Source organism: Macaca fascicularis, chromosome 14 (genome assembly GCF_037993035.2).
Source record: "Macaca fascicularis isolate 582-1 chromosome 14, T2T-MFA8v1.1".
NCBI classification, from domain to species: domain Eukaryota; kingdom Metazoa; phylum Chordata; class Mammalia; order Primates; family Cercopithecidae; genus Macaca; species Macaca fascicularis.
Window position 1 is genome coordinate 85,681,428 of NC_088388.1, and position 25,114 is coordinate 85,706,541.

The 25,114-nt window shown below is 41.3% G+C and overlaps 1 protein-coding gene across 18 annotated transcripts in view; it reads right to left on the minus strand.

Moving 5' to 3' along the window:
- Nucleotides 1-25,114, minus strand: part of ME3 (malic enzyme 3) — a 321,404-nt gene that overhangs the window by 294,850 nt on the left and 1,440 nt on the right. The gene's annotated exons all lie outside the window — the stretch shown is intronic.

Consider the following 25,114-nt stretch of genomic DNA (forward strand, 5'->3'; position numbering starts at 1 on the left):
CTCCTATTAGTAAGCAGGAGGTACAATTAAATAACCATTTGAGAGGTCCCTGATATAGGAAGAGGAAACAACAAAAATAAGACTGCATGACAATCTTTTGGAGCTTAGGCCAAACTCCTCAAGGCCATCTTCTGGTACATAGGATGCTGCAATCGGAGAGTTCAAGCTTGGTGGAGATCCACAGAACACATTAGCTTCTAGCACAAAAGGCCAGCAAAGTATGGAAAGAAAGAGAATATACGGTTTCCCAAGGCTAGACGGCATCTGATTTTTATTTCTATGGACCTCGGTGGCCCTGAAGTCCTTCAAGCTGCAGCTGCACAGGGTGATTCTACCATGGTCTGTGAAGGTAAGTGGCTGTGGTCCCAGTATTTGAACAACAGCTTTAGCACATGACTAACACGTGCTCAGATCCCCACCTGGGGCCACAGGTTCTCACACGGACTGAACAGGCCTTAGCCATCTGGCCTAGTTGTTTTCAAGATGCACCTAAACAATAATGTCCAATGGGTATTCAGCAGTCACTCATTCTGATCCTGAACTATCTCACTTTGCCTATTGCAGATCTTGATCCTTATTCCTCTCTCTCATCACCTCTCTTCCTATGTGCCATGTTATACCTTCAGTTATGCTCTCCATGATACAGAATCCAATTCCTGGCCTCTCCCACTGGCCCACCTATCCATTCAGTTTCTTTTCTCTCCTCCCTGATTCAGTGTTTCCCCACTGATATACCTAGGAGACTTACCTCTATCTTAGCCCAGCTCCCAGGATCTCATCTCCAGGATGTTGCCCTTTCCCCATCTCCCCAGAGGGAAAGATGGGGAAGAAGGTGTTCCCAACTTCCCAGAGGCCAACATCATCATGTTCAACAACTGGGGAGCAAGCAAAGCACACATATAACCTGCTCTCAATTTCACTGGGAGGTCAATGAAAGGCACATGTGAGTAGATCTAAAAAAAATGAATGCATAATATATATTTAAATTAAGTATAGTTTTTACTAACCCTTATGTAATTCTCTGGGCTAAATACCATGTCCTGACCCCAAGTAGAAAAGGACAAAATAGGAGAAAAGTCTTCTTCTAACCCACTTGAAAAGAAAAAAACAGAAAACAGCAGCAAAATTAACAAAATAACTCAAGACAGAAATGGAATTATACATCAAAAATCAAAGGAAAGTACCACAGAAAAGGTTATTTGACCAAAGATGTTAATGAAGCACTTCCTCTCTGAGTGGGATGATGGGAACTGCACCTCAGAGGCAAAGCCAATGAAATAAATGCTTCCTCATGGAAAGCAAGGACCCAAGAGTCTCTCAGATCTATAAACCATCAGCTAACTGGATGCAAATGTGTTTACAGCCTGACTTCTTTGAAGCTACAATATTAAGAAATGTTTACAGTGTTAGACCCCATTATAAAAATTTGTTCTTTTGAAGAGGAAGTGAATTAAAGAAAACCACTATAGTTATACTACACAGAGTAAGTTATACAGGATCAAAGACTTGGAAAACTCATGGTGTAAAACCAAAGATCTTTTACAATTGTGCAAGAACTACAAGACTTCTAGTCTCCCAAGGATTTTTCATTCTGGAAAACTTGTTTTCCTCATTGGACTTTCTATGATGTCTGCAGCATCATGGTTAGAGTCATACCATGTGACAAATGACCTTGTCCAGATGATACCAAAAAAATGTCAAAAAATAAGAGCTGGCTTACAATGGTATTTTTGTTCCTGATGCTATTAAAACTTCACCTCTTTTTTTTAAAAAAAAAAACTTTAAACAGCTTTTTACTTGGACAAGTGGCTGATACTGGATCAAACTAGCCAAGAAAATCATTCCTGCAAGCTTCTGATCTTCTATTTTTATTCCCCAGGAATCATGGTTCATAAAGACAAACTAAGACTTGGGAAAGAGAAAGGCAAGCTAAAATTCAACCCAATGGAGAAAGTGACAACACTTAGCCCATGGAGGGCCAAATTTGTGAAAGGTTCATGTTGCATAAACTCTAAATCCTGTCTTTATTCCACCCTAAGTCTTCTAAAAAACTAGAGCCAAGGAAATTCTCATCTAGAAAATATACTTTCTGAACTACAAACACTACTTCCATTTTTAGTATAGGAAGTTATTGGTTTTCCATGGGACTAAGAAAAAGAAGGAAGTCTCTTGAGCTTTTACAGGTGTGAAAATAGAATCCCACCCATGTGTTTGTGATTGTGGGCAGTGATGCCAACTACTGCATGGGAGGCTGATCAATGCCCACAAAATGACAAAAATGCCATCTCATGCAACAGTGTACTCAGCAAATTGGTGCTTTCCATCTATTTTGGGAGATAAAATTATAACCAGAGTGTTGCTTTATGAAAACAGAACCAGAGCAAAGATGGTTAAAGATCAATGACCCCAATATTCACAATAAAATTCTTAAAATAAAAATTTGCCATGTGTGGTGGCATGTGCCTTTGGTCCCAGCTACTTGGGGGACTGAAGTGGGAATGGATCCTTTAAACCTGGGAGGCAGAGGCTGCAGTGAGTCGTGATCGTGCCACTTGCACTCCAGCCTGGGTGGCAGAGCGAGACCCTGTCTTATAAAATAAAATCAAATAAAAAGGGCTCAAGTATGTAATTCCTCACATATTCCTCAGTCTCAAAGTACTCCTTCATGAATTTCATGTTTTGAAAAATCCTGCATTTATTAATAGTTATTTTCCAATGTTTAAGACACATACAACTGCCAACCAGAACTTTTGATACTCGCATGAGATAACCAGTATTAATAGTTTTATTTTGTTTAATTCTAGGCAAAGACAGGAATGTGATATCTTGATTAAGCTGTGTAAATTTATGATGGATAAATGTAAGGTTTCCATTAGTTTTTTTGGCATGTTGACAACAACTCTTGGACTCCTATTACTGCTATTATGGAGCTCAAGGAATTCTGAAAAGAACCCAGTCTTTTGCTTCCTTAGGACTCTCATGTCTGCGTTTGCCTCACTATTGGTCATACAAGGTCCTCATCTCCCTCAGAGACTGAATTCTTTCTTCACTAGCCTCCCAGACTCTGTTTCTGTCTCCTACCTGGGGCAGATGATCTGTCTAAAGTTCAAATCCTATAGTGTCACTCTTCAGTGTTCATCTTCAGAACTAAGGTTCAATTCTTCATGTAGGCAAACAGCAGCCCCCACCCCACTCCCATGACTTTCCCTCCTGCCCTGTCCTTCCACACACTCTGTGCTCCATTCAGAACCACCCACAAATCCTTTCAAACCATACCGCTTTGCTGTATCTGCTTGGAACATCTTTCCCCCATCTTCTCTTCCCAGGAAATCCCAATCTTTTAGGTCTTAGCCCTAACACACCAAGAAAAAGTAATCACCCTTGGAAAGAGGTTACAGCAACCTTCCTTTTCACCTGGTGCAACACATTATTTATGTAATTTAAGATCAAAGGCCAGCTACTTTAAGAAACCTTCTTACCCTTCTTTCTCCCCACGAATGCAAAACTTGGACAAATTATTAATAACATACTTTTAATATAATATGAAACCTACTATATTGCTTTACTCTTATGAGCTTGCTATTCTGTCTCTTCTTTGCACTCTAGGTTCCTTGAGAGCAAGGACCATGAACCCAGCACAGTGCCTGGAACACAGTAGGTGCTCCTCAAGTGTTTATTGAATAAGTCAGTGAATGGTCTCAGGGAATCTGGAATTGAGGCTTGCTGATGCCCCTTACTGTCTGGGAGACCATAAGCAACTCAGTCCTCTGGGTCCCAGCATCGTGCCCTGTATAACAAAGGTAGTAACACCTGCCTCTCAAGCTTTTTGTGGGGATCAGATGAGATGACCAATCAGCAGCACTTTATAAAGGTAAAACAAAAATATTTGATTTCCTTATTATTATGAAGAATGCTGAGGAAGCATGGAAAGTAACTGCAATAAGCAGTGATGGTGACTGTGAGGGGTGTGGAGGGCAGAGGGCGGAACACACAGACCGGCTTCTGGTGAATCCCAAGAACACAGTGGGCAGCCCCAGTTGCTCTACCTTCTAATTCTATTTCTAATCTGACAGCTCCTGCTTCTCCCTGACCCCTCCATCCCAGCACCCATCTTCTCCTGCTCCAATGACTGCACTGACCTCTAACTGGTCTTGCTGCTTCCACTCTTTCCCTCCTCCAATCTATTCTCTATACAGCAGCCAGAGAGATCTTTTACTAATGTAAGTCAGAAGCACTTCCTTGCTAGAACCATTTAACAGTCATCACACACCGGGGCCTGTTGTGGGGTGGTGGGGAGAAGGGGAGGGATAGCATTAGGAGATATACCTAATGTAAATGACGAGTTAATGGATACAGCACACCAACATGGCACATGTATACACATGTAACAAACCTGCATGTTGTGCACATGTACCCTAGAACTTAAAAATAAATAAATAAATAATTTTTTAAAATAGTGTCCTGCTTTACAGAGGATGAAACCCAGCCCACATACGCAGACTTCCAGGCCTGGGACAATCAGACCCTGAGTTCTTTCCACTCTGATATTATACAATTTCCCTTTACTAATCACACTCCTATTAGACTGTCTATTGTCAGCTCCCAGAACCTTCCATGCCAAGCTATTTGTGGTCTCCAGACTCTACGTGATATGAGCTGTTCCTTCTGCCCCAAACAGTCTTACTGTGACTTCTCCCCTGGCTGGCTCTTTCTTTAGGTCTCCTCTTAAATATCACTTCCTTAAGAGGTCCTCTGTTGATTCCCTGTTATTCTTTTACATGTACTCTGTTTATTTATTCCCTACCACCAATAACCATCTTTAGGATTCCCGGGCAAGATGGCCAAATAGGAACAGCTCCAGTCTGCAGCTTCCAGTGAGACCAATGCAGAAGGTGGGTGATTTCTGCATTTCCAACTGAGGTACCTGGCTTATCTCACTAGGACTTATTAGACAGTGGGTGCAGCCCATGGAGACCGAGCTGAAGCAGGGTGGGGCGTTGCCTCACCTGGGAAGTGCAAGGGGTCGGGGAAATCCCTCCCCTAGCCAAGGGAAGCCATGAGGGACTGTGCCATGATGGATGAAGGTATGTGGCCCAGATACTACGCTTTTCCCACTGTCTTCACAACCCACAGACCAGGAGATTCTCTCAGGTGTCTACACCACCAGGGCCCTGGGTTTCAAGCACAAAGCCAGGTGGCCATTTGGGCAGACACCAAGCTAGCTGCAGGATTATTTTTCTTTCTTTCTTTTTTTTTTTTTTTTTTTGTAACCTAGTGGTGCCTGGAACGCCAGCGATACAGAACTGTTCACTGCCCTGGAAAGGGGGTTGAAGCCAGGGAGCCAAGTGGTCTAGCTCAGCGGATCCCACCCCCATGGAACCCAGCAAGCTAAGATTCACTGGCTTGAAATTCTCACTGCCAGCACAGCAGTCTGAAGTCAACCTGGGACACTCCAGCTTGGTGGGGGGAGGGGTGTCCACTATTACTGAGGCTTGAGTAGGCTGTTTTCCCCTCACAGTGTAAACAAAGCCACCACAGCTCACTGTAGCCAGACTCTCCAGATTTCTCCCCTCTGGGCAGGGCATCTCTGAGAAAAAGTCAGCAGCCCCAGTCAGGGGCTTATAGATAAAACTTCCATCTCCCTGGGACAGAGCATCTGAAGGAAAGTGTGGCTGTGGGTGCAACTTCAGAAGATTTAATGTTCCTGCCTGCTGGCTCTGAAGAGAGCAGCAGACCTCCCAGCACAGCGCTCCAGCTCTGCTAAGGGACAGGCTGCCTCCTCAAGTGGGTCCCTGACCCCCATGCCTCCTGATGGAGAGACACCTTCCAGCAGGGGTCAACAGACACCTTCCAGCAGGGGTCAACAGACACCTCATACAGGAGAGCACCAGCTGGCATCTGGGAGGTGTCCCTCTGTGACGAAGCTTCCAGAGGAAGAACAGGCAGCAATCTTTGCTGTTCTGCAGCCTCTGCTAGTGATACCCAGGCAAACAGGGTCTGGAGTGGCCCTCCAGGAAACTCCAGCAGACCTGAAGAAGAGGGGCCTGACTGTTAGAAGGAAAACTAACAAACAAGAAGCAATAGCATCAACATCAACAAAAAGGACAACCACTCAAAAACCCCATCTGAAGGTCACCAAAATCAAAGACCAAAGGTAGACAAATCCACAAAAATGAGGAAAAACCAGGGCAAAAAGGCTGAAAATTCCAAAAACCGGAATGCTGCTTCTCCTCAAAAAGATCACAACTCCTTGCCAGCAAGGGAACAAAACTGGACAGAGAATGAGTTTGATGAATTGACAGAAGTAGGCTTCAGAAGGTGGGTAATAACAAACTCCTCCAAGCTAAAGGCGCATGTTCTAACCTAATGCGAGGAAGCTAAGAACCTTGATAAAAGGTTACAGGAACTGCTAACTAGAATAACCAGTTTACAGAAGAATATAAATGACCTAATGGAGCTGAAAAACACAGCACGAGAATTTCATGAAACATACACAAGTATCAATAGTGAAATCAATCAAGTGGGAGAAAAGATATCAGAGACTGTAGATTAACTTAATAAAACAAAGCATGAAGACAAGATTAGAGAAAAAAAAATGAAAAAGAATGAACAAAACCTCCAAGAAATATAGGACTATGTGAAGAGACTAAACCTACAATCGGCGTACCTGAAAGTGACGAGGAGAATGGAACCAAGTTGGAAAACACACTTCAGGATATTATCCAGGAGAACTTCCCCAACTTAGAAAGACAGGCCAACATTCAAATTCGGAAATACAGAGAACACCACAGAGATAATCCTCGAGAACAGCAACCCCAAGACACATAATCATCAGATTCACCAAGGTTGAAATCAAGGAAAAAATGTTAAGGGCAGCCAGAGAGAAAGGTAGAGTTACTCATAAAGGGAAGCCCATCAGACTAACAGTGGATCTCTCTGCAGAAACCCTGCAAGTCAAAAGATAGTGAGGGCCAACATTCAACATTCTTAAAGAAAAGAATTCTCAACTCAGAATTTCATATCTATCTCAGTTCCCCTGGCTAGAACTTAAAGTATAATAATAATAAAAAATAAAAATAAATAAAAAAATAAAAAAAAAGAATTTCATATCTAGCCAACCAAGGTTCATAAGTGAGGGAGAAATAAAATCCTTTATAGACAAACAAATGCTGAGGGATTTTGTCACTACCAGGCTTGCCTTACAAGAGCTCCTGAAGGAAGCATTAAATACAGAAAGGAAAAACTGGTACCAGCCCCTGCAAAAACATACCAAAATGTAAAGACCATTGACACTATGAAGAAACTGCATCAACTAATGGGCAAAATAATCAGCTAGCATCATAATGACAGGATCAGATTCACACATAACAATATTAACTTTAAATGTAAATGAGCTAAATGCCCCAATTAAAAGACACAGACTGGCAAATTGGATAAAGAGTCAAGACCCATTGGTGTGCTGTATTCAGGAGAACCCATCTCACATGCAAAGACACACATAGGCTCAAAATAAAGGGATGGAGGAAGATTTATCAAGCAAGTGCAAAGCAAAAGAAAGTAAGGATTGCAATCCTAGCCTCTGATAAAACAGACTTTAAACCAACAAAGATCAAAAAAGACAAAGAAGGGCATTGAATAATGGTAAATGGATCAATGCAACAAGAAGAGCTAACTATCCTAAATATATACGTACCCAGTACAGGAGCACCCAGATTCATAAAGCAAGTTCTTAGAGACCTACAAAGAGACTTAGATTCCCACACAATAATAGTGGGAGACTTTGGCACCCCACTGTCAATATTAGACAGATCAACAAGACATAAAATTAACAAGGATATTCAGGACTTGAACTCAGCTCTGGACCAAGCAGACCTAATAGACATCTACAGAACTCTCCACCCCAAATCAACAGAATATACATTCTTCTCAGAACCACATTGCACTTATTCTAAAATTGACCACATAATTGGAAGTAAAACACTCCTCAGCAAATGCATCAGAATGGAAATAATAACAAACTGTCTCTCAGACCACAATGCAATCAAATTAGAACTTAGGATTAAGAAACTCAGTCCAAACCACAGAACTACGTGGAAACAGAACAATGTACTCCTGAATGACTACTGGGTAAATAACGGAACTAAGGCAGAAATCAGGAAGTTCTTTGAAACCAGTGAGAACAAAGACATAACATACCAGAATCTATGGGACACAGCTAAAGCAGTGTTAAGAGGAAAATGTATAGCACTAAATGCCCACATCAGAAAGCTGGAAAGATCTCAAATCGATACCCTAAAATCACAATATAAAGACCTAGAGAAGCAAAAGCAAACAAATTCAAAAGCTAGCAGAAGACAAGAAATAACTAAGATAAGAGCAGAACTGAAGGAGATAGAGACAAGAAAAACCTTTCAAAAAAAAAAAAAAAAAAATCAATGAATCCAGGAACTAGCTCTTTGAAAAGATTAGCAAAATAGATGGACTACTAGCTAGATTAATAAAGAAGAAAAGAGAGAAGACTCAAATAGACACAACAAAAAAATGATAAAGGAGATATCACTACTGATCCCACAGAAATATAAACTACCATCAGGGAATACTATAAACACCTTTATGCATATAAACTAGAAAATCCAGAAAAAAAAAGAATAAATTCCTGGACACATATGCCCTCCCAGAAGTCAAATCAATGATTAGACCAATAACCAGGTAGAAGTTGAATCCCTGATTAGACCAATAACAAGTTCTGAAATTGAGACAGTAATTAATAGCATACCAACCAAGAAAAGCCCAGGACCAGACAGATTCACAGCCAAATTCTAAGAGGAGCTGGTACCATTGCTTCTAAAATGATTCCAAGCAACAGAAAAAGAAGGACTCTGCCCTAACTGTTTTCATGAGGCCAGCATCATTGTGATACCAAAACCTGGCAGAGACACAACAAAAAAAGAAAATTTCGGGCCAATATCCCTGAAGAACATCGATGCGAAAATTCTTAATTAAATACTGGCAAACTGAATCTAGCAGCACACTAAAAAGCTTATCCACCACCATCAAGTCGGCTTCATCCCTGGGATGCAAGCCTGGTTCAACATACACAAATCAATAAGTTATTCATCACATAAACAGAACCAAAGACAAAAACCACATGATTATCTCAATAGATGCAGAAAAGGCCTTTGATAAAATTCAACACATCTTTCATACTAAAAACACTCCATAAACTATGTATTGATGGAACATATCTCAAAATAATGAGTTACTTATGACAAACCCATAGCCAATATCATACTGAATGGGCAAAAGCTGGAATCATTTCCTTTGAAAACTGGCACAAGACAAGGATGTCCTCTCTCACCACTCCTATTCAACATAATATTGAAAGTTCTGGCCAGGGCAATCTGGCAAGAAAAAGAAATAAAGTGTATTCAAATAGGAAGAGAGGAAGTCAAATTGTCTCTGTTTACCGATGACATGATTGTATATTTAGAAAACCTCATCATCTCAACCCAAAAACTCCTTAAGCTAATAAGCAACTTCAGCAAAGTCTCTGGATACAAAATCAATGTGCAAAAATCACAAGCATTCATATACACCAATAATAGACAGAGAGCCAAATAATGAGTGAACTCCCATTGACTGTTCCTACAAAGGGAATAAAATATCTACAAATACAACTTACAAGGGATGTGAAGGACTCCTTCAAGGAGAACTACAAACCACTGCTTAAGGAAATAAGAGGCCGGGCGCGGTGGCTCAAGCCTGTAATCCCAGCACTTTGGGAGGCCGAGGCGGGTGGATCACGAGGTCAGGAGATCAAGACCATCCTGGCTAACATGGTGAAACCCCGTCTCTACTAAAAATACAAAAAAAAAAAACTAGCCGGGCGTGGTGGCGGGCGCCTGTAGTCCCAGCTACTCCGAGGCTGAGGCAGGAGAATGGCGTGAACCTGGGAGGCGGAGCTTGCAGTGAGCCGAGATCGCGCCACTGCTCTCCAGCCTGGGTGACACAGCGCGAGACTCCGTCTCAAAAAAAAAAAAAAAAAAAAAAAAAAGGAAATAAGAGAAGACACAAACAAATTGAAAAACATTCCATGCTCCTGGATAGGAACAATCAATGTTGTGAAAACGGCCATACTGCCCAAAGTAATTTATAGATTCAATGCTATCCCCATCAAACTACCAGTGACTTTCTTCACAGAATTAGAAAAAAACTACTTTAAATTTCATATGGAACCAGAAAAGAGCCCACATAGCCAAGACAATCCCAAGCAAAAAGAACAAAGTTGGAGGTATTATGCTACCTGACTTCAAGCTACACTACAAGGCTACAGTAACCAAAACAGCTTGGTACTGGTACCAAAACAGAGATATAGACCAATGGAACAGAACAGAGACCTCAGAAATAATACCACACATCTACAACTATCTGATCTTTGACAAACTTGACGAAAACAAGCAATGGGGAAAGGATTCCCTATTTAATAAATGGTGTTGGGGAAACTGGGTAGCCATATGCAGAAAACTGAAACTGGATCCCTTCCTTATATCTTATACAAAAATTAACTCAAGATGGATTAAATATTTAAACATAAGACTAAAACCATAAAAACCCTAGAAGAAAACCTAGGCAATACCATTCAGGACATATGTATGGGCAAAGACTTCATGACTAAAGCACCAAAAGCAATGGCAACAAAAGCCAAAATTGACAAATGGGATCTAATTAAACTAAAGAGCTTCTGCACAGCAAAAGAAACTACCATCAGAGTGAACAGACATCCTACAGAATGGGAGAAAATTTTTGCAATCTATCAATCTGACAAAGGGCTAATATCTAGCATCTACAAGGAAGTTAAACAAATTTACAAGGAAAAAACAACCCCATCAAAAAGTGGGCAAAGGATATCAACAAACACTTCTCAGAAGAAGACATTAATGCAGCCAATAAACATATGAAAAAAAACCTTATCATCACTGGTCGTTAGAGAAATGTAAATCAAAACTAAAATATCGTCTCATGCCAGTTAGAATAGTGATCATTAAAAAGTCAGGAAACAACAGATGCTGGAGAGGATGTGGAGAAAAAGGAATACTTTTACACTGTTGGTGGGAGTGTAAATTAATTCAACCATTGTGGAAGACAGTGTGGGATTCCTCAAGGATCTAGAATTAGAAATACCATTTGACCCATCCATGCCATTACTGGGTATATACCCAAAGGATTATAAATCATTCTGCTATAAAGACACATGCAAACTATGTTTATTGCAGCACTATTCACAATAGCAAAGACTTGGAACCAACCCAAATGCCCATCAATGATAGGTTGGATAAAGAAAATATGGCACATACACACCATTGAATACTATGAGCCATAAAAAGAATGAATTCATGTTATTTGCAGGGACATGGATGAAGCTGGAAGTCATCATTCTCAGCAAACTAACACAGGAACAGAAAACCAAACACCGCATGTTCTCACTCATAAGTGAGAGTTGAACAATGAGGACACATGGACACAAGGAGGGGAATATCACACATTGGGGCCTGTCAGTGGGGGGTGGGAGCAAGGGGAGGGATAGCATTAGGAGAAATACCTAATGTAGATGATGGGTTGATGGGTGCAGCAAACCACCATGGCACATGTATACCTATGTAACAAAACTGCACATTCTGCACACGTATCCCAGAACTTCAGAATAATAATAATAATAAAAATAATAATAAAAAAAGATAATGCCGATCTGCAGTTCCCAATTACATGCTGGCCACAGTATTAACTTGTGGTCAAACTAGAAGAAAGACTCCTGAAGTACCATTTTCCTTTGGAAAAAATAATAATAACCATTTTATAATGTTGTTTGTTCACTTATTTATTATCTGTCTTTCTCACTAGATTGTACACTGAACAATAAGAAGAATCATAGCTGGCAAGCTTATGATGTTATTCTCGATACCTCACAGCACCTAGAAGATAGCAGGTGCTCAATAAACATTGGTTGGATGATTGGATGGACAAGGATTCAGGGGTGAAAGTAAAGAAGACATGAGTTCTAGGACAGGAAGCAGAATAATGTAAGATGAATAGGTCTTAGGTTGGCAACCCTCGGCATCTTAGGGGTACCATGAAGAACCTCAGGATATGCCTCATATATGAGGCAGTCTATAAGGAAGAAGAGGCCATGAAAACAGGAGATGGGAGAGACGCTGGCAAAATTTACCTTCCTTACAAATCTTTTTTTAAATTTTTGAGACAGAGTCTCATGTTTTTGCCCAGGCTGGAGTGCAGTGGCGCGATCTTGGCTTACTGCAACCTCCGCCTCCCAAGTTCAAGTGATTCTCCTGCGTCAGCCACCTGAGTAGCTAGGATTACAGGCATGCTCCACCGGCTCAACTAATTTTTGTATTTTTAGTAGAGATGGAGTTTCATCATGTTGTCCAGCCTGGTCTCTAACTCCAGAGCTCAAGTGATCCACCCACCTCGGCCTCCCAAAATGCTTGGATTATAGGCGTGAGCCACCGCACCCGGCCTGCAATTTTTCCTCTGCTTGGAAATAATATATGTAACATACCTATAAGAGTAACTGGCACAGTAGACATTATATAAGTGATTGTTATTTTTAATGTGATTGTGCCAGTAATTTTGAGCCCCCAGAGGAGGCAGCTGACTCTTTGTCCAGTTGACAGTAGTAGATCACAGAACACTGAATAGCTCAGTCAACAAGAGAGCAGCTTGGGCCCTCCAGTCCTGCAGTCAAGGCCAGTTACCAGAGGCAGGACTGCCCCTCTGCTTGGCAGGCCCTCGCTCCTGGCACCACCTGGCCAGCTGCCCCACTGGCACCCATGTCATCACCTCCCATAAGCATGGCTAGGCATCTCCCGAGGCTTCTCAGATGTTAGGAGAAACTGCTGCCAGCTCTGGGAGTCTGAGAACGGGGGAAATCATTCAGCTCTGATGGGTGGATTTAAAAGTCTGTTTCTAAAAATGGCTATTAATAGGTTTTTCTCTACACCAACCATCCCTACTCCTGTTTCATCAACAGCAACTGCATTGCTATTCACTGTCCTTGTGACCTCAAGTGATTTTACCAGTCAAAACAAATACCTACTGCCTAGAATAGACCAAAAATAAAAGAGATAAGAAAGGAGAGTATGACATGAGGGCTAAGCTTTCTGTCAGTTTGTGGAATGTTTTCAAGATCATGTTACTGCAAAGAAATACATAAAATTCAAAAGGAGGGTGGTAACTGGGAACTCATACAGTCATCACAAATGGACACACAAGAGTGACAGCAGGAGCTACCTCAACAGACGCTTAGGTTTGCAACATACAACATTGTTTAATATTAAAGCACTTCATCTGCATTGTTTAATATTCAAGTTTTTCTATGGAGAGACTCAAAAGCCCTCTGCCTAAGTTGACTGAGGCTGTTTCAAGACCCTATTTCAGGATGGCAGGCAAAGAGCTACCTTTCAAAGATGATAGATATAAGAGACAGACATCACTCAAGGAGGGAGTTACCCTCTACCACTTACTTCCTGGACAGGACATCAACCCCTCAGGGCCTCTGAAAACTTATGTAGAATAGTGATAAAATGCTAGGATATTATCTGCCCAAAGCCTAAAGCCTAGTCAAGATGACCGTTTTGTCTTCTGGGGGGATGATCATCTTGTGTTCCAACAGAGGAGAAAAGTTTGGTTCATGCTGCGTATGCAAGTATTTATTAACTACCCGTAGCAGTGTGGATGGAGACTATCTTAAAACTTCCTGCCCAATCTAACTGCTAGCTGGGTGAAGTTGGCCCAGCCATGCCCTATTTAGCTGGCTATGAAACAACATTTTAACTTTTATCCTAAATTACCATAATAGACATTCTCTTAACTTGCTCTCTCACTGTCAGAATCTCAAGAGACTGGAAGCATTATAATAGTGACAGGCAGATAAGTAGATAGAGACATAGATGATAGCTGAATGGATGGATGGATGGATGGATCGATAGATGGATCCACATTTAGCTGGATCTATTTTTTTAAAGTTAGTTTTTAAACATTGGTTAGAATGTGCCAAAATGCTGGGACAAAATCCTGAGACTACTGATGATATCCACTATCCTCAACACCAGCTTCAACTTCCAAAACTACTAGCTCTTTAAATGACACTTGAATTTCTGCTGCTAGTGACATTTTAATTTAGGCTTCTCTCAGGCAAATGTCTGGATTATCCAGGCTTAAGCTCTATCCAGTACTGGGAAATCATCACTGAAGTCTCCACCCAGTCTGCCTCTTCTGACTCACTCCTCTCCATCAAGTCTGCCAAAATTAGATGTAGCCCATGGCCATGGAGAATGAGTTTGATCCTTCAGTCTTTCCCTCTCCTTCTGGACTGGATGTTCTCAGGGGGCATGTAGCAGATCTAAACTCTATCACATCTGTGACTTCTGCAGCCCACACAGGGCTTCACAATGTGTTAGGAATGGAACAGAAGCTTTAGGATGTGGATTAATCAAGAACTAATTGGACACTTACCATCTGCTTTACACACATTACTTCACTTAATCATTATAGCAACTTGTCAAGTAGATATGTTTTACTGTCATCCCTTTCACGAACAAGGAAATGGAGGTTCAGAGAAATAAACCATATCTAGTGAATGGCAGGGCTGGGATTGGAATCTTGGATTTTTCTGACTCGAAATCCCTCGATTTTTAGCCAGTGAGCTCTGCTGCCTAATGCCTGGTCACAGCTATGCCCCTTGAGGGGGTCACACAAAATTGATTCTAGCTGACTACTTTCCTTTCCTCCCCAAATCCTCTAACCTGTTGCAAGTTACAACAGGTCTAAATTTAACGTCTTTAAAGCAGCCCAAGGATGAGAATTGATAATCTCATCACAAAGATTCTATTCTTTAGACGAAGTGCACCTGGCGTAGCATCAGAGCAGAAAACTCTCTTAAAGAAATGTATCTCCAAAATTTGTATGATAAAACAAAAGATTTTTGTGGCTTTCAGAATTCTCCGAGCCCTATGGAGTGATCTAAAAGTGTCAGGTCAAGATTTTCACCATCTTTTCAAAACAGCTGACAGATGGGGCTGGTGTATCATCAGTCTTCACCACATAGTTTCTGATACATCAAGGAGAAGGGGATGTAGAAGTAATTCATGTAACTAATTTTTATTGAGGTTATACTATGAGGAAGACATTGCATGCTGGCTATGAGATGCCCAAGACAGTATCCTGGATCTGAAGAAAACACATGCACCTGACGGCGATACATGTGCTAATAAGTGTACACTGAGGCCAAATGTGGAAAGAGCCATGACTACTACAAATGCTAAATGTCAAAGGAATGTAGAGGATGAATGAGTCACTTCCATGTGGCATTATTGAGGAGGCCATCATAGCGGAGGTGACCCTGGAGATGCCGAACCCTGAAGCATGCCAAAGTTTTTAAGTGGACCCAGTGTAGATGGGGCACCCAGGCATTGTACAACATAAAAGTGAAGGAAAGAACAAGACCAAAGAGCATGTCAAAGTACTGGAGAGATGGCTTTAATTCTATTTGTAGAATTAGAAATGTCATATTATTCAGTTCTCTGAAGATGAGGTCTCTTACAGGGTACATGTCTATTGCTCAATTTCTGCACATTCAGCTACAAAAGTAATGGGTGACTATACTCAGAGACAATGCCATTCTCTCTCATGATCTGACCTAAATAGCTTCTCCTCCACCATCTTCATCTACCACCTCTGACACTTCCATGGGTGTCAGCTTTGCCAACACTGCCATTGAAAGTGTTTCTGCCCCTCTCTTCCATGCTTCCATAGTCCTTGTATGAATGCACCTCTTGTTACATCTACCCGCTGAATTAGAACTGCCCCTTACTAACTGGTCCTCACCCGTACCCTTCCTACACTATAAGCTCCTTCAAGGCAGAGAATTGTATTATATTGACCACAGTGTCTCCACTGCCTAAAACTAAACAGGAACTCAGAAAATAACTATTGAATAAATTAAACAAACAAATGAGTCTTGGGAGAATTACACAAATTTAGAGGGTGAGAAAAAGTTATCCAGTGATCTTTAAAGTTCTCTCCAGCTCTAAGAATCTACAATTCTAACAGAGCCAGTGGAAGTGAAAAAAGCTAGTCAGAAGCCCACAGTAGGGAGCAGGGAATACCCTAGGTATTTCTCTGGAAAGACCACAGCACATCAGACTTCATGCACTAGTCCCAAGCCAGAGGGAACCTGCACACTAGAAGTGCTAGTGCAGCCTAGGGATGCGCCCTAAAATCAGATGGCCTGGGTTCAAGACTCAGTTCTGCCACTATGAGTTGTATGACCTAGGACAAGTTAGCTAACCTTATGCCTCAGTTTTCTCGTCTGTAATATAAGAACAATAACAGTGTCTGAGGGCTGAGGTGGGAGGATCACTTGAGGCCAGGAGTTCAAGACCAGCCTGGCCAATATAACGAGACCTTGTCTCTACAAAAAATTAATTTTTTAAAATTAGCTGAGCATGGTAGCTTGCCCCTGCAGTCCCAGCTACTTGGGTGGCTGAGGTGGGAGGGTCGCTTGAGCCCAAGAGTTCGAGGCTGCAGTGAACTGTGATTGTGCCACTGCACTCCAGCCTGGGTGACAGAGCAAGACCCTGTCTCTAAAAAAGTAAAAATGGAAATAAAATTTTAAACGGGAATAATATAATAACAGTGTCTACCTCAAAATGTTGTAGTATTGTATTAAATGGGTTAACATATATAAACTGCTTAGAACAATTCCTGGCACAATGTATGACCTAAAAACATTAGCTGTTATTACTTGACTTCCCTCCATAATGTTACCAAAGAAAACTCAGTATAATAGGAATCTGGATTGGAATCTTCAACACCTCTGTCAAAACCAGAGAAAGAGGAATGGAGAATGTCTATTTTCATTGGAACCCTAGCTCCACTGTACACTTGGCAATCCCTCTCCTGTTGGGGAAGTCCCTGGGCAGCCTTATAATTCAGAAGCTATGCCAATTTGTAGAGATGTGGACTCCCTCCTTCAGTTTTCTAAAAGAGCAAAGCAAAATAGACCAAAACAAAGGAATCAACAGAGCCTGCCTTCTCCAGAATTCCACACCATAGGGGAAGATGTTTCAGGACCAATAAAGTAATGGACTTCAGGTAGCTCACTACCAAACGACGACACAGAATCCAGACACGATGCTTTTAAAAAATAATAATCTCATGTTGCTTATCATTCAACTGTATCTTCTAAAATCCCTCTAGTTTTCAAGAATCACTTTTAGAAAGCCAATGCAGCTCTGACTTTCTCTTATTCAAGTTTCTCAAAAGCTGTGGATCTTTCCATCAAAAATCCCTCTCCTCAAATGACTGGGTGCATTTTACTCTTTACTGTGTCCTTTTGGTAGGAATTGTGTTTTAACCAGGCTGCATGGCAACCTTTCAGATACAAAATGAATGCATGCTTTTAACCACTGACCTCGGCACCCCCAACTGTAGGATATCCATCACATTTTCATCACAATCATAGAGCATCTTTTGTGCTCTACATCAGAGAGGCAGTCGGACACCACCCCAAAGGATTTCCCGATATACTTTCTACACATCAAAGTGAAGGTTTTTGAAACTCACTGTAATCCATGACTTTGCAAACAAAAGTACTGCACATTAGAGATCCTTTTGCAATGGCCATAGAAACCAAAAGGCCTTTCCCCCTCCTCTCACTATAATACTGACATTTGGAAAGAAGAGAGTAGATGATAAAAGAAACCTTTGGTAGAAATGACAAAAATGTGAAGCAAAATAAGGTCATAAACCTCAGAGTCCACAAAGGCCAAGAGAAATTGGAAACAGGGAGACTAGAAATGATCCTGAAAAAGTGTCCAAAATTATACCATATATAGAGCCCAGACTTAGACTGACTTAAGATGGGCAAAACACATATTTCTGTACGGGATTTGCCCTTCAGCGCTGCTGCTGATGTAATCTAGATATTGCTGTTTACAATTGCTATTAGAACAGGCAGCAGGCTCTTCTGTTAACATTTTGTTATTACATTTTGTTATTACTTTATTGCCTCTTGAAGATAACTAATAATAAAAGCTTGAAAGGAGACTACTTCAGAGGGATCTCCACGTATATATTACAGATGGGCCAGTTTCCCAAAGTTGGTCTGAATATTATTTACTTGGCTCTAGAAACAATTCCCAACAGAAACTATAACCTAAAATTGAAAAGAAAATGGAACATTAAAGGATAAGTACATAAGGAGGAAATAAATCTCCCGTAATCTCACTGACGTAACACAATCATGTTCACACATTTACTTCCAAGCCCTTTAATATTTCTATCATTTTACAATAACATTCATGAGTATACACTCCACTCAGTATTTTGCAATTTGAATTAAGCATTCATTAACATAAGCCAATGTTTCTAAAGTCTTAATAATGATTACACAAATGCTTACTTAACACAAGATATACTTTCTCTGGAGGATGATTCAATTATTTACAACATGCCTATGAGAAAACACTTTCTGAGTATCATCTTCAGGTTCCAGGAACAGCAAATCTCCCTCTTGTGTTCCTGGCACCCCATTCCATACTTCCTTGATTTTCGGACCCCTAGGAGAAAAGGCTCTGAGTGGTTTCCTTTGACTTTTATAGGGGTCCTACAGAACAGTGGAAATACAGAAATTCTGAGTGGGAATGAAGTCTCCAAGGATTCAGAGTGGAGGGTGGGAGTTCCAGGAAGTTAGAGATGCTGACAGATGCTGGGGTCTCCTACCTCTGGTCTATTTCCTAAACATCTCCTTTTGTGGTTTCCGTAGGCTCGAGAATTGTCCCTGTCCACCTCTGGTTCCAAGGCACCACCTGTGTCTTCTGAATAGGAGCTCCTTCTTCCCTGGGCTCTGCTTAAAGCTGGAGATAGAGTTAACATCTCTGTGCTCTGCTCCTCCAGCACTTCATTCTGTAGTGGGCCTTTGGGCACCCAAAGGGCTGACGTAAGACGTATACACACTCCAGATGGGCATGTCAGCACCACAGATGGGGGCATTGGGGGACAAGAGTCACCAGGGTGAAAGAAGGGGCTCTGGCAAAAGGAAGGGTGAAGGGAAGAGATGAGAGGAGGGAGCCTCAGCAGTCGTCTCTTTGAATGACTCACTCATTCACTAACTGCTTATGAGCACCAACTAAGTACCTGTGATATATCAATGAACAAATAGACAAAGTCCCTGACTAAGTGGATCTTAAATCACAGTAGGAATGAACGGACAATAAGCAGTAGACATACTAAGTAAGCAGACAGCATGTGAGGAAGTGTCAAATACCATGGGGGAAAGTAGGATGTGTAGGGGGAGCAAGAAGGTGGAAAGGACTGTTCATGACTTGACATGTGTCAGTCAAAGCAGCTCCCATTGAGAAAATGAGAAACCTTAAAAAAGGGAGGGAGTTAACTATGTGGCTATGGAGGGGTGGTGTGCTCTAGGAAGGAGGACCAGCCAGTGCAAAGTCTGGGTAGGAGCACAACTGACTGAGGAGGCCAGTGGGGTTGGGGTAGTGAGTGAGGCAGAGAAGATTAGCAAGAAATGAAGTTAGAGACCGTCAATGTGAAAGGCATCATTTAGACTTGGATGTGGCCAGGTTTTAAGAAAGAGTGACATGTTGAAACTTAGTTTAAAAAAAATCACTGTGGCCATTGTGTTGAAAATAAAAGGAGCTAAAGGGAAAGAAAGGAGACCAGCCAGGAGGCTGCTGCAGGCATTAAGCAGAGAGATACTGGTGGTTTCAATCAGTGGGGACCCATGATGAACAGGGGCTGGATTCCAGATTTACTCTGAAGACAGAGCAACAGGATTTTCTGGTGGATTCCATAAGGGGTCTCAAAGAAAGAATGGTCAAGGATAGGACCAAGATCTTAGCATCTCAAGATATGGTTAACAGACACAGGAGAAGACTGAAGAAGACTGGAAATTGGGAGATCGATTCAGAGGTTCTTGCATAATCTAGATATGAGATGGCAAAGGAGTGAAAAAGGGTGATGGTAGTGGGGATATAGAGAAACAAATTTTTAAAGGCTGGGGTAAAATTGACAGAGTAAAACAATGAAAGCTTCATATCAACATTTTGTGGTAGTTTCTTCAATTTCCATTTTCCCTTTATTTAATAATGTAGAATGTTTAGCTGAATACATGGGTGCCCAGCCAAAGATTACATTTTCTGTGTTCTCTTGCAGCTAAATGTGGCATATGACAAACTTCTGGCCAACTGAATGTAAGTGGAAGTGATATTTATAACTTCCAAGTTGTGCCCTTAAAAGGGATTTCCCCTTCCCAATTGACTTCTGCATGGAATTGATAGCAGAGGTGAGACCTGTCATACTGGACTTTGAAATGTAAAATGCATACTGGATGGCAGAGAAACAAAGTCAAACCACACATCAACTCACGATTGCTTGCCCAGACTTGTTCATAACAGAAATATACTTCTATCTTGTTTAAGCCTCTGTATCTGGGGTTCACATTGTTGTCACTGCCTAACCTGTAGCAAGTAATAAACATTCTTTGAGCTGTTCTAAAAACAAAGCCCCAATACCAATACTTACCAATCCTGTGAAGTTAGGACAGTATTCAACAGAGTAAAGTTTAATTTCAACCTGCCTCTGCTAGTTTGTTCCAACATATCTGAACAGTATTTGAGCTTCAATGCCCGGAGTCATTAATGGCACAAGCTCAAATCTAGAGTAAATTGCCACTTATGGAGCTAATATTTACCCAATAATCCGCTGCTTCTCTCAACTGGGAGGCACAATTCTACATCATACCTGAAGCTGAGGTCTCAAGAAGATATATTATGTAATCTGCCTTCCAGGCAAAAAACAGCATCACCAATAAACTTCTAATTATCCATACAACCCACTTACCATCTCCTGATTGATTGATGAGCCAAAGTCCATGAAAACAACCTCCCCTTATCCAAAGGAGACAAGATCAAGTTCTAAGCTAGCAGAGAACAAAATCATATACTTTATTCAAAGGCAAATCCTAGCTGTGTGGGAGTCTAATAAATCATCATTGAATACAGAAGGGATTCAGCTGAAACCTGTGCAGTCTCAGATGTACAGCCAACACTGCAGCACTGTGCATCAAGCCTTTGCAGGTTTACTGCTCTAAATATATCAAGTCCACCTGGGAAGGCCATCACCCATGGTGCCTTGCAGTCTCTGAGGCCCTACTACATGAAATGTCCTGGTCCATAATCACAGTGATTTCACTAAGCACACTTTCCATTCATTCTTTCCCTGACTATCAAGCTCAAGAGATCAAAAAACTGCAGAGAAGCAGGTGAAGGATCAGTGGAATTTCATAGCAAAAACATCACTGCTGGCACACGGATCAAAGGGGGAAGATTGGTGCGTTCTGGGAAATAACGCACCCCTTCAGTTAAATGACCTGAAGTCTGGGAAGATGAGAGTCAAGTGGGTGCATTTCCTCCAAAATGGGCCATATGTAGGCATTTATTTAGGCAGCAAGATCTTTGGGCTATAAAGTAGTGACATTAAGACTAATAAAGTTGAGAGGAAAGGGGCCGTGACATGACTGAAATCATTTAAAGAACAAATGTTTATTGAGCATTTCAAGTCAGACAGAGAGAATGCCACATGACAAGACAGAGTCTCTGTCCTCACGGTCTAGTGTGGAAGACAAACCAACAAGCCATTTTAGTAGTGTGCTCAGTGCCAGAAGGAAACAGTGTGATAAGAAAAATAGGAGGGGACTCAGATCTAGTTTGGCAAGTGGGGAACAGGACAGCTCTTCCTAAAAGATGCTATAGGTAAATGGAGGTCAGAAATATGTTGATGGCCCATCAACACGTTGCTACACTTACAGAATGGGGATGGCATCTTCCTATGAAGGTATCCCTGTGAAATGGGGCTGATAGTTGCCTATTTAATGCGAGTAAAAGATGGCTCATATAACCAAAGATTTACTCTGTTGCCAAATCCGTATGGACAATAGAAGAGGTTATTACATAAATTTTAGAAGAAAGGCAGAATATTAGTCTTAAAAAGAAAATAGAAGCTCATGGGTAGTTAATTTGCATCATTTGGAAAGTCTAGACTCCTCGAGGGAGTTTGGAATCATCTAGTATCAGTTCTGTCACCATCAGGAATATGCCTAAATCAGTCTATGTGGTTGTGAATTGTCATCATTATTCAGTAGACTCAAATACAGCAGGCAGGTTGCCTCTGTCCACTTCTATGACCAATGATAATCTCTGTGGAGTTGCTTGGCTTCCTCCTTGGCTTGTCTTTTCTTTGGAAAATGAGAATGTTGGATGAGAACAATGATTTTCAAAAACTTTTTGTTACTACAATCCACAGTAAAAATAGTCATTTTACATGCTGACCTGATAAAATATCCATCTTTATTAATTTCAGTGCATTTGCTATTTTTCTATTTCATTCTAATACATTTCTTTTAAGAAAATTGCTGGTAGATCCACTAAGCTAATTTCATGTCTCATAGTTTGTAACTTACAGTCTGAACAATTCCAGACTAGATCATCCCTGAGGGGCCTTCCTACCCCAATTATGGAAATCATCCTCATTATCACCTAATATCTACCACACAGGGGCTGTCTCCTATGATCCTTAAAGCAGTAGTATAACACGGACAGAGGAGATTATGAGATTCATCACAGATCCCGCAGCCAGAGCATGACAGAGCTGGTACCAGAACCCAGAGAACACACAATAGCAGCAATGCTTGCCCTGGTTGGCACCTCTTCTCTCAGAGAATTCCACCTCCTGACCACCCTCTGTCATACAGCTGCAACTTAAATGCCACTCCTAATCTGTCGAAATGAGATGCAAATCTAGTGAACACATTCCAAGAATTTAATGTTAATTTTTATATTAATGCCCTTGCTGGATCTTTCAGGCACTACCCCATGCCAAACACAGGTGGATGAAACTCATTCCCTGGCCTGGAAGGGCTCTCCTTCTAACAGAAAAAAATCCACCCACAGACCTGAACACTAAGCATGGCACTGAAGACTCTTTCAAAACTGCACTTCCATTTTGCTTCCTCAGTAATAAGCTCATTGTTCGATTTAACCTCAGCACTATCTTCCCATCTGGCTGATGGAAAGTACCAAGGCTCAAGCCTTCCATGGAGACTCTCTGAGCACTGGAGACAAACAGAACAGCCAGAGGGTGGCACTCCAGTGGGAAGAGAAGGGCACTCACAGCACCTTCCAGGAAGTACTCCCTCTGTTGCTCCCCTTCTGTCCCTAAAGGGTAAGTGAATAGGGGATGCCAACAGGCTGTCAGCCTCCTTCTACATACCCTTCTCATTCTAGACAAGCATCAGCTGACTTCAGGAATATATAAAAGACGTTGTTTAACATCATGGAAAGGTCAGGTCACTAGATTTATGGATAACACCTGTATTAGTCTGTTCTCATACTGCTGTGAAGAAATACCCAAGACTGGGTAATTGATAAGGAAAGAGGTTTGATCGACTCACAGTTCCACATGGCCGGAAAGGTCTCAATAAACTTACAATCCTGGCGGAAGGTACCTCTTCACAGGGTGGTAGGAGAGAGAATGAGTGCCAGCAGGGGAAATGTGCCAGGCACTTATAAAACCATCAGATCTCAGGAGAACTCACTCATTATCACGAGAACAGCATGGGGGAAACCACCCCTGAGATTCAATTACCTCCTACAGGGTTCCTTCAACAACACGTGGGGATTATGGGGATTACAATTCAAGTTGAGATTTGGATGGAGACACAGCCAAACCATATCAACAGCTTATTTATAGTACTTGGGAGAAAAAAATTTACATCAGAAGCAAACGACAGGGGCAAGAGTGATTTCAGGGGACCAAAACCTAAGTTTTAAAGAAAGACTTAAAGATCTTCCTTCATTTTCTTAACTACTCACAAAGCAATAAGTGCTGGTTAGTAACATGCCAGTACTTCTAAGGCAATTATTTTCACAATGATTGGAACCTGTAGTGGAAATTTATTGTTTTGCTTTCCACATCCATTCCTCCTCTTTCTGCTGACAGTATCCATATTTACTGTGAGGATCTATATTCCCTTTATTCCAAGCCATGGTGTGGGTGGCCCTACCTTAAACCCTATTTTAACTCCAGGGGTGGGCTCTGACTGGCTTTAATTACTGGTGATTGGTTTTGGTTGGGGACTGGGAAGAGAGTCTAATCAGAGTCAATAAGGCAGAAGGATTCGCTTTCTGAGGCGTCAGAGAAAGAGTCTTTTCTCTTCCACAAGAGCTACCAGAAAAGAGTATCTTTCTATTCCTGGATGATGTGGAGTGAGAACAGGAGATGGAGGACTGTGGCAATAACGAGGTGAGAGACTTCACTGGATAGAGCTTGAGGATGAAGCTGACCTTGCAGAGGCAGAGTAGAGAGCCAGAGAGAATCTGCATCTTGAGCAACGCCATCTGGGCTTCTGGTTCAAGCCCTGCCTGCAACCCTTCCTCTAGATTCTTTAAAGGAGCCTTTGTGGGCTTAAGCCAGTTTGTATTTTCTAATGCTTACTAGCGAAGTAATTCAAGGTGATAACAAATACCTTGAACACTTTGGAAAGTGGTAGTGTCCAAAAAATTTAAGGTTTCTTTTGGAAAGAGCAGGAGTCCAATGTGATAGAGGTTGATTTTTTTTTTTCCTTAGCTGCTTCTATTAATTCTGCAGGAAACAATCACAATACTTCACATTATATAGTTGCTCCTACTTCTCAAAAACATATTTTCCACACAGATTTCCTCACCTGAATTTCACAATCCAGAATCAGAGCAATTATAAAACATTTTTTATTTTGCAGTAATTGTTATTCAGCACTTTATACAGTTTAAAATATGATTTCAAGTTCAGTGATTCATTTTATTGTCACAATAACCAAATGAGATAGAAATGTTGAGTCTATCATATCTATTTTAGGCTGGAGAAAGTTGAGCCTCAGATAAGTTCAATGAGATGTGTGAGTTAATTTGAGGAGGTAGGGGAAGACAGGACTTAAATCTCAGTCTCTTGCTTCTATTTCTCTCACCCAATCCTCTAAACCAAATAT